This window comes from Rhagoletis zephyria, unplaced genomic scaffold (assembly GCF_001687245.7).
Source record: "Rhagoletis zephyria isolate East Lansing unplaced genomic scaffold, Rhagoletis_zephyria_1.1 Rzeph_scaffold_00310, whole genome shotgun sequence".
Lineage (NCBI taxonomy): Eukaryota > Metazoa > Arthropoda > Insecta > Diptera > Tephritidae > Rhagoletis > Rhagoletis zephyria.
The window spans coordinates 294,912-307,054 of NW_016157394.1; the positions used below are offsets into that span (position 1 = coordinate 294,912).

Here is a 12,143-nt window from a genome sequence, read left to right on the forward strand (position 1 = left end):
TTTTTTTTTTGGTTAAGAACTAAAAAGACTGAACTACTTATTGATATTGTTTGTTTGTATACCCAAGAGTGGACATTTTTTTATTAAAATATACTTCCTACAAATGTAAATTTTCTTATGATTATTTAGTTTTTTATGTTTTAATAGGGCTCATACGCATTTAGATCCATATCATCTTGGAATAACAAAGATCCTTCATTTACGAAGTAATCAGCAAGTTTGTCATGTAGGTGCAACGCGCTAGCAGGGCCTCTCCGTATTGCAGATCTCAGAGATTGCAAGGTACGTGTATTACTTATTTCACGAAGCCAATCTCCAGGGTAGACGACGTTGTCTGCTTCTACATGGTCAACATAAATGTCTGAACAATGCCATCGGTCGTAATCGTTTAACATAATAAAATTGTGTAAGGCTATGCAAGCCAGCAGAATTTTTTCGCTGTTTGTAGGATTGCATTGAATTGTGTTTCTTAGAATCCTCCATCGGGCCGTTAGTATACCGAAGCTATTTTCTATCACTCTACGTGCTCGTGATAGGCGATAATTAAAAATTCGCTTTGTTCTTGGCAAACTCGATCCAGGATATGGGCGCATTAAATTAGTCCTCAACGGAAAGGCAGCATCTCCTACGAAAAAATTAGGAAAACGTTCAGTTGACCCAATGGACAATGGTTTAGGTGGCGGCAAGGGAAGAGTATTATCCATTAGTGCTTGTCCAAACGGGGGCACTTGAAATATTCCTGAGAATACAAAAAATATGCTAATAAAAGTCTATATTTCATTAGTTTGCTCCATAATACAAAAAAGAAGGTAGTTTCATTTAATGACATTCGTTGTTGTTAACCATTTAACTTTTAATAAATCTATGACATTTCATTGAAATCATGCTACCTGATCAGGAGCAGTAATATTTTTTTTAAGCAGAAGATTTCATCAGTCCACTCAAAGATGTCGAATATGATGAACCTGAATCTCAATAATGGGTTTGACGAAACTAGGTTTCAGAACGGATGAAGAAGGTGATCAAAATTATACCTATGCTAATTGCTTATCGGAGGGCGGTCTGCGCAAGCCGAATTCAAGTTTTTTGCATACATTGGAAATTTTAAATTCGAAATTTGTTGAAGTTAATGGTGACACGCTAACCACAAAGCTTAATTTTTTGCAAAATCTGATGAGAAATTTAAAAGTAAAATTTCACGAATTTCATCACGAATCACGAATTTCATGTGAACAAATATTCCCAAAATTATAAAGCAAAACAAAAATAATTTTCCCCAATTTGTTTTTGTTTTGCACGTTATGTTATGAGAACAGTTTATTCACATGGAATTGGCAATTATAAAAAAATTTATTTGGAAAGAGCATTCTTTGGAATTAGATTTTTAAATCGCAAGATTGTATTCAAAATAAGTAAATGAAAAAATAACAACATAATGCTCTCGTGATTTTTATTATAAAATAAAAGGAACAACTTCAATGAAGTATCCTTTAACATTACATATTTTATATATTTTTAATAAAAAAGGTGCGCACCACATAAGTAAAAAAATTACCAAGCACTGATAATGATTTTTGATTTTAAATATTATTAAATTGGTATAAATGTGGGAAAGAAAATACTCCGATTAATTGTTTTAATATTATCAAAGTGGCAAGGCCGTTGAGAATACTCACAATTTATGAAACTTCAAAAAATTTTATTATCCGTCCAAAGTGGTTTATTGAAACTACCTTCTTTTTTGTATCATGGTTTGCTCTATAGCTTATACCTCCGTCGCTATGACTGCCATAACTTCCGATGCTCACCGCAGTAAAAGTGTATTTAGCATCACATACTGCCATCAAAACAATGCTAAAGAACTTTTTGTAATTGTATAACATTGAATTTGAGTTGTGTGGACACTTAACGGCAATGTGTTTTCCATCAATTGCGCCAACGCAATTCGGTATATTCCACATATTAAAAAAATCGTCAGCAATATCTTTATATTGAGATTCAGTAGGTTCGCTCATGTAATAATAATAATAATAGATTGGCGCTTACACATATGTTAGTGTTTGGCCGTGCTTCTCCTCCGATTTGTGGCGTGCGCCTTGATGTTGTCACGCAAGCCGGAGGGACCTACAGTTCTGCGCCGACTCCGAACGGCGATTGTATTTTTATGAGAAGCTTCATGGCAGAAATCGGAGGTTTGCCGTTGCCTGCCGAGGGACGACCGCTGTTAAGAAAAAACCTTTTTTCTATATTTTTTGCGATGTTACTTTGACCAGGCTTTGAACCCAGGCGTTGCGGAGCAGGCGTTGGTAAGCAGTGCGCGCTTCCACTACACTTAATGGCGTTTTATTTTAGGCTTTGGCAATTCAAAGGCAGATGTCGCTGAACGCTTAAGTTCTTCGAAAATGTAGAACTGCTAGGCACATACGAGTTTATGAACTAGTATTTTTTCTAACTGGTTTTGGTTTTCACTGCAGGGTATATTTCGCACTGTCGTTATACCTAATTTTTAACTCCACGCAATACTCTTCATGGATGCTCCTTACTTACAACAACACCAAAGAGAGTCTTTCCGCAGGATCAATCCGCTGCCTTGGTTTCCGCAAGGACTTGCTGACTAGATTTAGCAATAGCTCAAAAACATTCGGCGGCATTCTTGTGTGAGAAAATAANCAATTCTGCTGCAATCGGCGCAATCTTGTATTCTATCATTCTTGATATGCATGTATGTATATCAGTATCCGAAAACAGCTGATTTCTGCGTATATGCATAGATAATTGGATAGGTATGTTTATGTATGTATGCAGATATTTAAATGCCGGTTCGTATATTTAAATAAAAGCTTGTTTTTAAAAAATATTTTTTTTAAACTATTTTATTTATAACTCATCTTTATATATGGACCGCACTAGAAGCTTCTTTTCATATAAAAATTCGTACGTGTCCTACCCGTGACAAACGTTGTTCCACCCGTGACAGAGGAATTTCGGATTTTTTGTATAATAAAGCCATAATTTTTTTGTAGTTTTTGCTNGCAAGCCGGAGGGACCTACAGTTCTGCGCCGACTCCGAACGGCGATTGTATTTTTATGAGAAGCTTCATGGCAGAAATCGGAGGTTTGCCGTTGCCTGCCGAGGGACGACCGCTGTTAAGAAAAAACCTTTTTTCTATATTTTTTGCGATGTTACTTTGACCAGGCTTTGAACCCAGGCGTTGCGGAGCAGGCGTTGGTAAGCAGTGCGCGCTTCCACTACACTTAATGGCGTTTTATTTTAGGCTTTGGCAATTCAAAGGCAGATGTCGCTGAACGCTTAAGTTCTTCGAAAATGTAGAACTGCTAGGCACATACGAGTTTATGAACTAGTATTTTTTCTAACTGGTTTTGGTTTTCACTGCAGGGTATATTTCGCACTGTCGTTATACCTAATTTTTAACTCCACGCAATACTCTTCATGGATGCTCCTTACTTACAACAACACCAAAGAGAGTCTTTCCGCAGGATCAATCCGCTGCCTTGGTTTCCGCAAGGACTTGCTGACTAGATTTAGCAATAGCTCAAAAACATTCGGCGGCATTCTTGTGTGAGAAAATAACTCATCCGGTTCCAGGGTTTTTATTTGCTTGAATACCTGGAGTTGGTATCCTCCGGTGGACCAGTTTCGATTAATGGGGCGAATTTTATACTTCCCCAGTCCTTTTCTTGATTTACATTCTTCATATAGTTTATATAATTCACATAAATATAAAAACAATGTCTCGATGTTTCTATCTGCGTCCATTTTCTATCTATTGTTGCTTGTAAATGATTAGTGTACACATATGCATGCACGGTGGAGAGAATATTCTATCATTCTTGATATGCATGTATGTATATCAGTATCCGAAAACAGCTGATTTCTGCGTATATGCATAGATAATTGGATAGGTATGTTTATGTATGTATGCAGATATTTAAATGCCGGTTCGTATATTTAAATAAAAGCTTGTTTTTAAAAAATATTTTTTTTAAACTATTTTATTTATAACTCATCTTTATATATGGACCGCACTAGAAGCTTCTTTTCATATAAAAATTCGTACGTGTCCTACCCGTGACAAACGTTGTTCCACCCGTGACAGAGGAATTTCGGATTTTTTGTATAATAAAGCCATAATTTTTTTGTAGTTTTTGCTTTGTATGTGTTCCTGATTCTTTGTTTTATTATAAGACAACAAGTTCAAACAGAAAAGTGAAATAAATTCGCAGGGTTTCCGTAAAATATATCTGCTCCAAAAGGCAGGTACTTTTTTGTCCCATCCGTGACAAAAGAAATAAATCAGATTTTTTCTATATAAAAGTAAGCCGGAATTTTTTTCGTATTTTCTAAAAAGTAACTCATATAATAGTCAATTAGGTGTAGCTTTATCAAAATGTAGAATTGTTGAGTACTTTATACTTATATTTAAGCAAGAAAGAAAATTTTTTTGTACAAGTGTCCAGCTCGTGACGGTGGAATCGCCCTAAAGATAAAGGCAAAAATGAAGCCCAAGATAAATTTAAACACTTTACTTATATAAGGGCAAAGGTGAAGGGGAATATGTATATGAAGAATATGATAAACATAAAAATTAAAACAAAGATAAATATAAAGAAAAATATGAGGATGAGGATACCTATAGAAGTATAGATGAATATAGAGGAAGAAAGATTAAAATGAATGATATTTTATTCATTGTTCTAACGATTTGGCTATCGATATTCTTATCGCTTTTGTTATCGCTATTTTTATCGATTTTGTTATCGATATTGTTATTGATTTTGCTATCGATATTTTCGGAACATATCGATATAATGATCGATATATTTATCGATTTTCCTATCGATATTTTTATCGATTTTGTTATCGATATTGTTATTGATTTTGCTATCGATATTTTCGGAACATATCGATATAATGATCGATATATTTATCGATTTTCCTGTCGATATTTTTATCGATTTTGTTATTGATATTTTCCATCGATTTCGTTATCGGTTATTTTATCGATTTTGTTATCGATATTGTTGTCGATATTTTTATCGATTTTATTGTCGATATTTTTATTGATTTTGTCAATATTTTTATCGTTTTATTTGCCGATATTTTTATCGATTTTGCTATCGATATTGTTATCTCTTTTGTAATCGATATTTTTATCGCTTTTATTATCGATATTTCCACCAATTTTTCTATCGATATTGTTATCGCTTTTTTATCAATTTTGTTATCGACTTTGTAATCGATTTTTTTATCGGTTTTGTTGTCGATATTTTTATCGATTATGTTGTCGGTATTTTTATTGATTTTGTCACAATATTTTTATCGGTTTTTTTACCGATNGCTATCGATATTGTTATCGCTTTTTTATCAATTTTGTTATCGATTTTGTTATCGACTTTGTAATCGATTTTTTTATCGGTTTTGTTGTCGATATTTTTATCGATTATGTTGTTGGTATTTTTATTGATTTTGTCACAATATTTTTATCGGTTTTTTTACCGATATTTTTTTCGATTTTGCTATCGATATTGTTATCGCGGTTGTAATCGATATTTTTATCGGTTTTATTATCGATATTTTCACGGATTTTGCTATCGATATTGTTATTGATTTTTTTATCGATATTTTAATCAATTTTGTTATCGATTTTTTTATCAACTTCTCATCGATTTAGTTATCGAAATTTTTATCGATTTTGTTATAAATTTTCCTATCAATATTAACCTTGATCTCAATATTTTTATCGATTTTGCTATCGATATTATTATCGCTTTTGTTATCGTAATTTTTTTCTTGGTGTGTGCTTTCGTTTTTGACTTGGATATGCTCTTAAGCATGCCACGTATTCTACGTTTAAATTTAGCGTCTGTATCTCCGATACAGCCTGCAGACCAAGACGAAGGGGCTGCGTTCAAGTTGAAATTTCGACGAAGCCTGGGTGGGAGATGCTGCTTTTCGCTTGCATTCCTTTTGCAAATTTAGTAAACAAGCCCTGTGATAAAATATTGTACGCCTTGAATTTTTAAAATGCGTAATTCTACGAATCGTAGCCTCATTATCACTGGCCGTAGTATTATTATCAGACGAGTGCAATGGCTCGTATTGGGGTTCAATCATTTTGCGAGTTTTGTTGCAAAAAAAGCAAAGCGGTTCGTCTGCATCAACATCACTTTCTTCGTCCCTGGAAAAAAATTTAGTTATGCTAGATAAATTGTTTATTACAAATTAAATAAGTATTACTTAAATTTAGAATTTAGTGCATAAATAAACTGATACGATATATACGTATGGATTGATTCGGTGGCTTATTTAAAACGTTGTTATTGGAATCACTGTTTATAAGATAATAAATTAGTTTGCTAATAACCAGGGAACGGATTTTATGGAAATTGCCTTTTTTCTGCTACAGAGATAGAGTATATTCGATTAAGAATGTCCACGATTTAGCTTTCCCTGTTATACACATTGGATGTTGCCTTTTTTTTGCCTTTTTTAAGATATTTGCCTTTTTTTGCCTTTTCTACCTTTAAAAAAGTGATTATAGCATTTAAAATTTTTTTGTTAAGATTAAAAAAATATACACATGCCCATGCAGCTTATATTTAGAAGCGCAGGTACCTCTTGCCAAATTGGTGTTGGAAAAATTCAAAGCCGTTTTCTCAGCTAACGTAGGCTTGGAGACAATAAGGGATGTGGATAAAATGGTAAAGGGCGAGGAAAACGCCCTTATTCCTGATAATATGAACTTTTCAAACGTTCCATATTTAAATTGGGCCCCACTTGTATCAACTTACGTCGAGCGCACATTTAGTACATTCAAGGCTTTTTTTCGCGAAAAACGAATGAAAATGCTGCCAGAAAACTTCAAAATGCATCTTGTGGTTCAATGTTACTACAACTATACAGATTAAAGTTTTATGAGTTAGAAACTCGAAAGGATAAAATAGTCAAAGATTCAAAGTACAAATTTTTCATATAATGAAACTAGTTCATAGTTTTTCTCTTTTTACTTGTAATATAACAATTTCTAAAATAAATGTACTTTTTGATTATTCTTCGTATTTTCTGTCTTTTTTTAGTGCCTTATTTTGCTTTTTTTGCAATACCTAGCGCCTTTTCCTGCCTTTTTCGCTATTTTGTTTTGCCTTTTTAGCAGTACCTAGTGCCTTTTCCTGCCTTTTTCGCTATTTTATTTTGCCTTTTCCAGCTTATTTCGTTATTTTATTTTGCCTTTTTTATAGGTTTTTAGGTCCTAAAAATCCGTTCCCTGCTGATAACATACAAATTATAGAGTGGATCCATGCACTATACATTGAAAAAATAATAATAAACATTAAATAAACGAAAGAAAAATAACCAAAACTTGGTATTTAGGAATCCGCTCCCTTAAAGTAAGCCCGTATGGAAGCTTAGGAAAATATTATTTACAATTATATATAAAATCATATAAAACATTTTACAAAAATTTAAATATGTGTTGCCTTGATTCTGGAGCAGTTAACTTCTTGAATTCCTCGCTGTACTTTTTACTCAAAGCCGTAAATCGATGGTAGCAGCTTTGATGGTACATATTTGTTGTTCACTACTATTCCAAGGCAATTTTATATCAGTGTAGCCGATTGCGAATTTGCAATATATTTTTGCATGTGGCGTGAGTCTGTTCTTCAAATAATTTTATTTCACCTTTTTTAACAAATCACAAATATTGGACGCGAATTTCCTCGCATTTTTGCTCAAAAATGTTCATAAAATCTCACTTTTTAGCATATATGACCCATTTTTTCGGGGAAGTGGTCCAGGGACCGATCTATTCGATAAAATCGAATTTACGGTCCGATTTGCTTAAAATTCGGTGCGCAGGTAGCTTTTTAGCATGTATTAGCATATATGATCAATTTTTTCCGAGAAGTGGACCAGGGACCGATCTACTCCAAAAAATCGCATTTACGGTCCTATTTGCTTAAAATTCGGTACGTAGGTAGCTTTTTAGCATATATTAGCATATATGATCCATTTTGTCCGAGAAGTGAACCAGGGACCGATCTGTTCGAAGTAATCGTATTTATGGTCCGATTTGCTTAAAATTCGGTACGTAGGTAGCTTTTTGCCTGGATAAGCTTATAGATTCCTGTTTTCCAATTTTCATGCAATTTCGAATATAAATAGCTTTAAGTAACGACCATATCAAGGGGCGAATTCGTCACTAGGCAAGATTTTTTTGCGCCAATCAGAAACAACGGATACTGTCAAAATATAATTATAATATATAATATATCTCAACTAATATATATTTAGAAAGCCGTTTGTTAGTTTTCGCAAGGCTCGAGAGCGGCTGAACCGATTTTTTTGAAACTGCCACCTGCCGCACGTGTCCCAAGGATGGTTTTAGGCTGAAAAAATCTATATGTAAAGGGGGCGTGGCACTTCCCATACAAACCGAATTTCTCATGCTACATATCTCTGAAAGTGTGCATGGTAGAGTTTTGGAAATTGGTATGGAGATATACGAAATCAATCGCATACCCTTGGAGAAAAATTTTAGCTATTGTAAAAAGGGGTGTGACATCTCCCATACAAACCGAATTTTTCATACTGCTTATCTCTGGAAATTTTTTGGTAGAGTTCTAGAGTTTTGTATGGAGATGTACGAAATAAATCGCATACTCTTGGAGAAAAATTGGAACTATTGGAAAAGGGGGCGTGGCATCTTCCATACAAACCGAATTTTTCACACTGCCTCTCTTTGGAAGTGTTCATGGTAGAGTTCTGGAACTTGGTATGGAGATATACGAAATCAATCGCATACTCATGAAGAAAGAGGGCAGCTGTTGGAAAGGGGGGCGTGGCACCTCCCATATAAATCGAATTTTTATACTGCATATCTCTGAAAGTATTCATGTTACAGTACTAGAACTTCGTATGGAGATATGTATGTAGTTGAAATCAAGCCCATACGCATGGAGAAAATTTGGGCTATTTGAAAAGGGAGTGTGAGACCTACAAACGTACCAACCTTTAGCTATCTTTGAATGAATCTTTTTATTGTTCTGTAGGTGTGTTTGTGAGTGAAATCCTCCAAGATGGTTGTGCGGATTTTAACGAAACTTTTTGTGTATTTGAGTGGGTTTCTGGATGGTTTAGTTTCACAATTTAATCCGACAGTTGGCGCTGTAGTTGAGTTATTACTAAAAATCTTATTTATGATCCGATTTGGCTAATGTTTTAAATATGTATGCAATACTATTGCAAAAACGTCCTGCAAGTGGTGCTGAAGTCGAGCTATTACTAAAAATAGCCAAGTGAGAAAAGGGGCCGTGAAGGTCAGATTAAATCGACCTGTTGCACCATTGAGTATTTCGAACGCTCCTGCGTTGCAATTGGCCCAATGAATGTGATTTTCCAATATTATTATGCGTTCAAACTTTTAAGGTATTTCGTCTGAAATAAGTATATGTATATTGCATTTCTGTAGAACAATGATTCGCACCCATTTTGAAATTGCCACCTACTATACTGTAAAGCTTCTAGGACATTCACTATAGAACCGGGTCATTGTTGCCGCCAGGGAGTGAAGAGGAAAAAATGTATTTCGCTTTGCGAATAACCGTGCTATGAAATGCCGCAAAACTGGAGAATTTCAAGAACGGATATAACACTTTCCTTAAGTTATTTAAAGCGGCAAATGACCACCAAACCTTAATGTTAGCAGACAAATGTGCCAATGAAAATCGTCAACGTGAATTGTTGGTGAAAATGTTTGACCAAAAAGTTTCAATAAAATATATACAAATTTTGGGCGGGACGAAGTTCGACGGGTCTTCTAGTCTTTTATAAAATGATTGCAATACCTTGTCGCTTTCCTCTCGCACTATAGAAATTACCAGTTCACAGCGACGCACAGTTTGTTAATTTTAGTATCACTACCTTCTCTCGCCATAAGAAACTCTATAGCATTCTTCTTGCATTTATAACAATCAATACAGTTCCAGAAACAAGAATATTAAAAAATAAATGAAGTATGTAAACAAGTTTAGCCTTCAAACATTTGTTTAGGCGAAAATTTACCCAAATTACGCATTTTTTTATTATCGAAATTTGGATAGTTTTCAAATAGAATGTTCATATAAGAGGCAATGGAGGTTAGCATGAAGTACATCATACATATATCTGAAGTTCGAAAAGGTTCCACCATTTATTTTGTAATTTTTAAAATTATAAGATTTTTTTATTTTAATTATTTAATTTAAATAATATTTGTCTTGGCAAAATGAACAAATCTACAGTAATAAAACTAGTAAGTCGCCAAGTAGTCCAAATTGCTAAGACGTGCTTATAAATGTGTTAGCTGATTGGGTATGGCTATAAGTGGCAATAAGTGTTCCGGGGCGTATACGTTACATATATGTACAAGTACTACTTTTTAATCAATATCATGCCCGCAGTTAATTTTTCGCCCACTTGCAGAACAGCAGGTTATCTATTTAACTCGAAGTTTACCGGTATATTGATATATTGGCTTGCACAAATGTCTGGGAAGTTGGCATACGGTATGACGCAAAACGAAAAAAAAAGTTGTTCTGAGTAGCCTTCCAATAGTTCTAGAGTTCTTGAAAAGGGGAAAAAAGTTATGGATATGTTCACAAAAAAAAACTAATTTGAAAATTGGGTATACCAGATTCACGCAGCATACGACATGTGGCAAAAAGGCAAATAAAAAGTTGTTCTGAGCAGCTTTTCAATAGTTCTACAGTTCCTGAAAAGGAAAAAAAAGTTCTGCAAAATTACGTCGAAAAAACACTTTTTTCGAAAAAAGTCGAAAATGTTAAAATTTTGAAAAAAAAAATAAAAATTAAACCTGTTCTGAGTAGCTTTTCAATAGTTCTAGAGCTACTGAGAAGGAGAAAGAAAGTCCTGCAAAATTACGCCGAAAAAAAACTTTTTTCGAAAAAATCTAAAATGCTAAATTTTTGAAAACAATAAAAAATTTAATCTGTTCTGAGTAGCTTTTCAATAGTTCTAGAGTTCCTGAGAAGGAGAAACAAAGTTCTGCAAAATTACGCCGAAAAAACACTTTTTTCGAAAAAGTCGAAAAAGTTAAATTTTTGAAAAAAACTGTATTTTCGACCTCATTTTGCAGAACTTTCTTTCTCCTTCTCAGGAACTTTAGAACTATTGAAAAGCTACTCAGAACAGATTAATTTTTTATTTTTGTTTCATAAAATTCAACTTTTTCGACTTTTTCGAAAAAAGTGTTTTTTTCGGCGTAATTTTGCAGAACTTTCTTTCTCCTTCTCAGAAACCCTAGAACTATTGAAAAGCGCTCAGAACTACTTTTCAATAGCCTTTTTGCCACATGTCGTATGCTGCGTGAATCTGGCATACCCAATTTTCAAATCAATTTATTTTTGTGAAAATATCCAGAACTTTTTTTTTCATTTTCAAGAACTCTAGAACTATTGGAAGGCTACTCAGAACAACTTTTTTTTTTTAATTTTGCGTCATACCGTATGCCAACTTCACAGACATCTTGCACAATCAATAGTTAGGAGTAAAATTAGAGTTAAATCGTTAAATATTTAGCCCAGCAATTTCCGAAGGTTAACTTGCTAACTCTACATATGTCAATTCTGTCAGTAACAAGAATAAAAAATATTTGGTGTAAACAAATATTTTTGAACACATACATATGTACGTTAGAATGCATCACCAAAAAAAGTTGCGGTTTTTCCGCCGGGATTACAAAATCTCTTATATTTTAAGACGTTCACCAGAATATATCGGAAAAATATTAAGATTTAAGCAAGCTGGGCCGATTTGAAAATACCTCCAAAAATGGAGTTTTTTATGAATAAAAATAGTTTCTTAAAGAACTTTTTGAAAAAGGTCCCATCAGATGACAAAACAGATTAGGCTTAAAAAATCTGCATATTTAAAAATCTTTTCAAATAACTGTGCCAAAACTATTCTGATTTAGAGTTATGGGANGAAGTCGAAAAAGTTTAATTTTTGAAAAAAATTAAATATTTTATCTGTTCTGAGTAGCTTTTCAATAGTTCTAGAGTTCCTGAGAAGGAGAAACAAAGTTCTGCAAAATTACGCCGAAAAAACACTTTTTTCGAAAAAG

At 33.7% G+C, this 12,143-nt stretch overlaps 1 protein-coding gene across 1 annotated transcript in view; it reads left to right on the top strand.

The window, feature by feature from the left end:
• Positions 1 to 12,143, top strand: part of LOC108358887 (putative fatty acyl-CoA reductase CG5065) — a 185,689-nt gene that overhangs the window by 160,953 nt on the left and 12,593 nt on the right. The gene's annotated exons all lie outside the window — the stretch shown is intronic.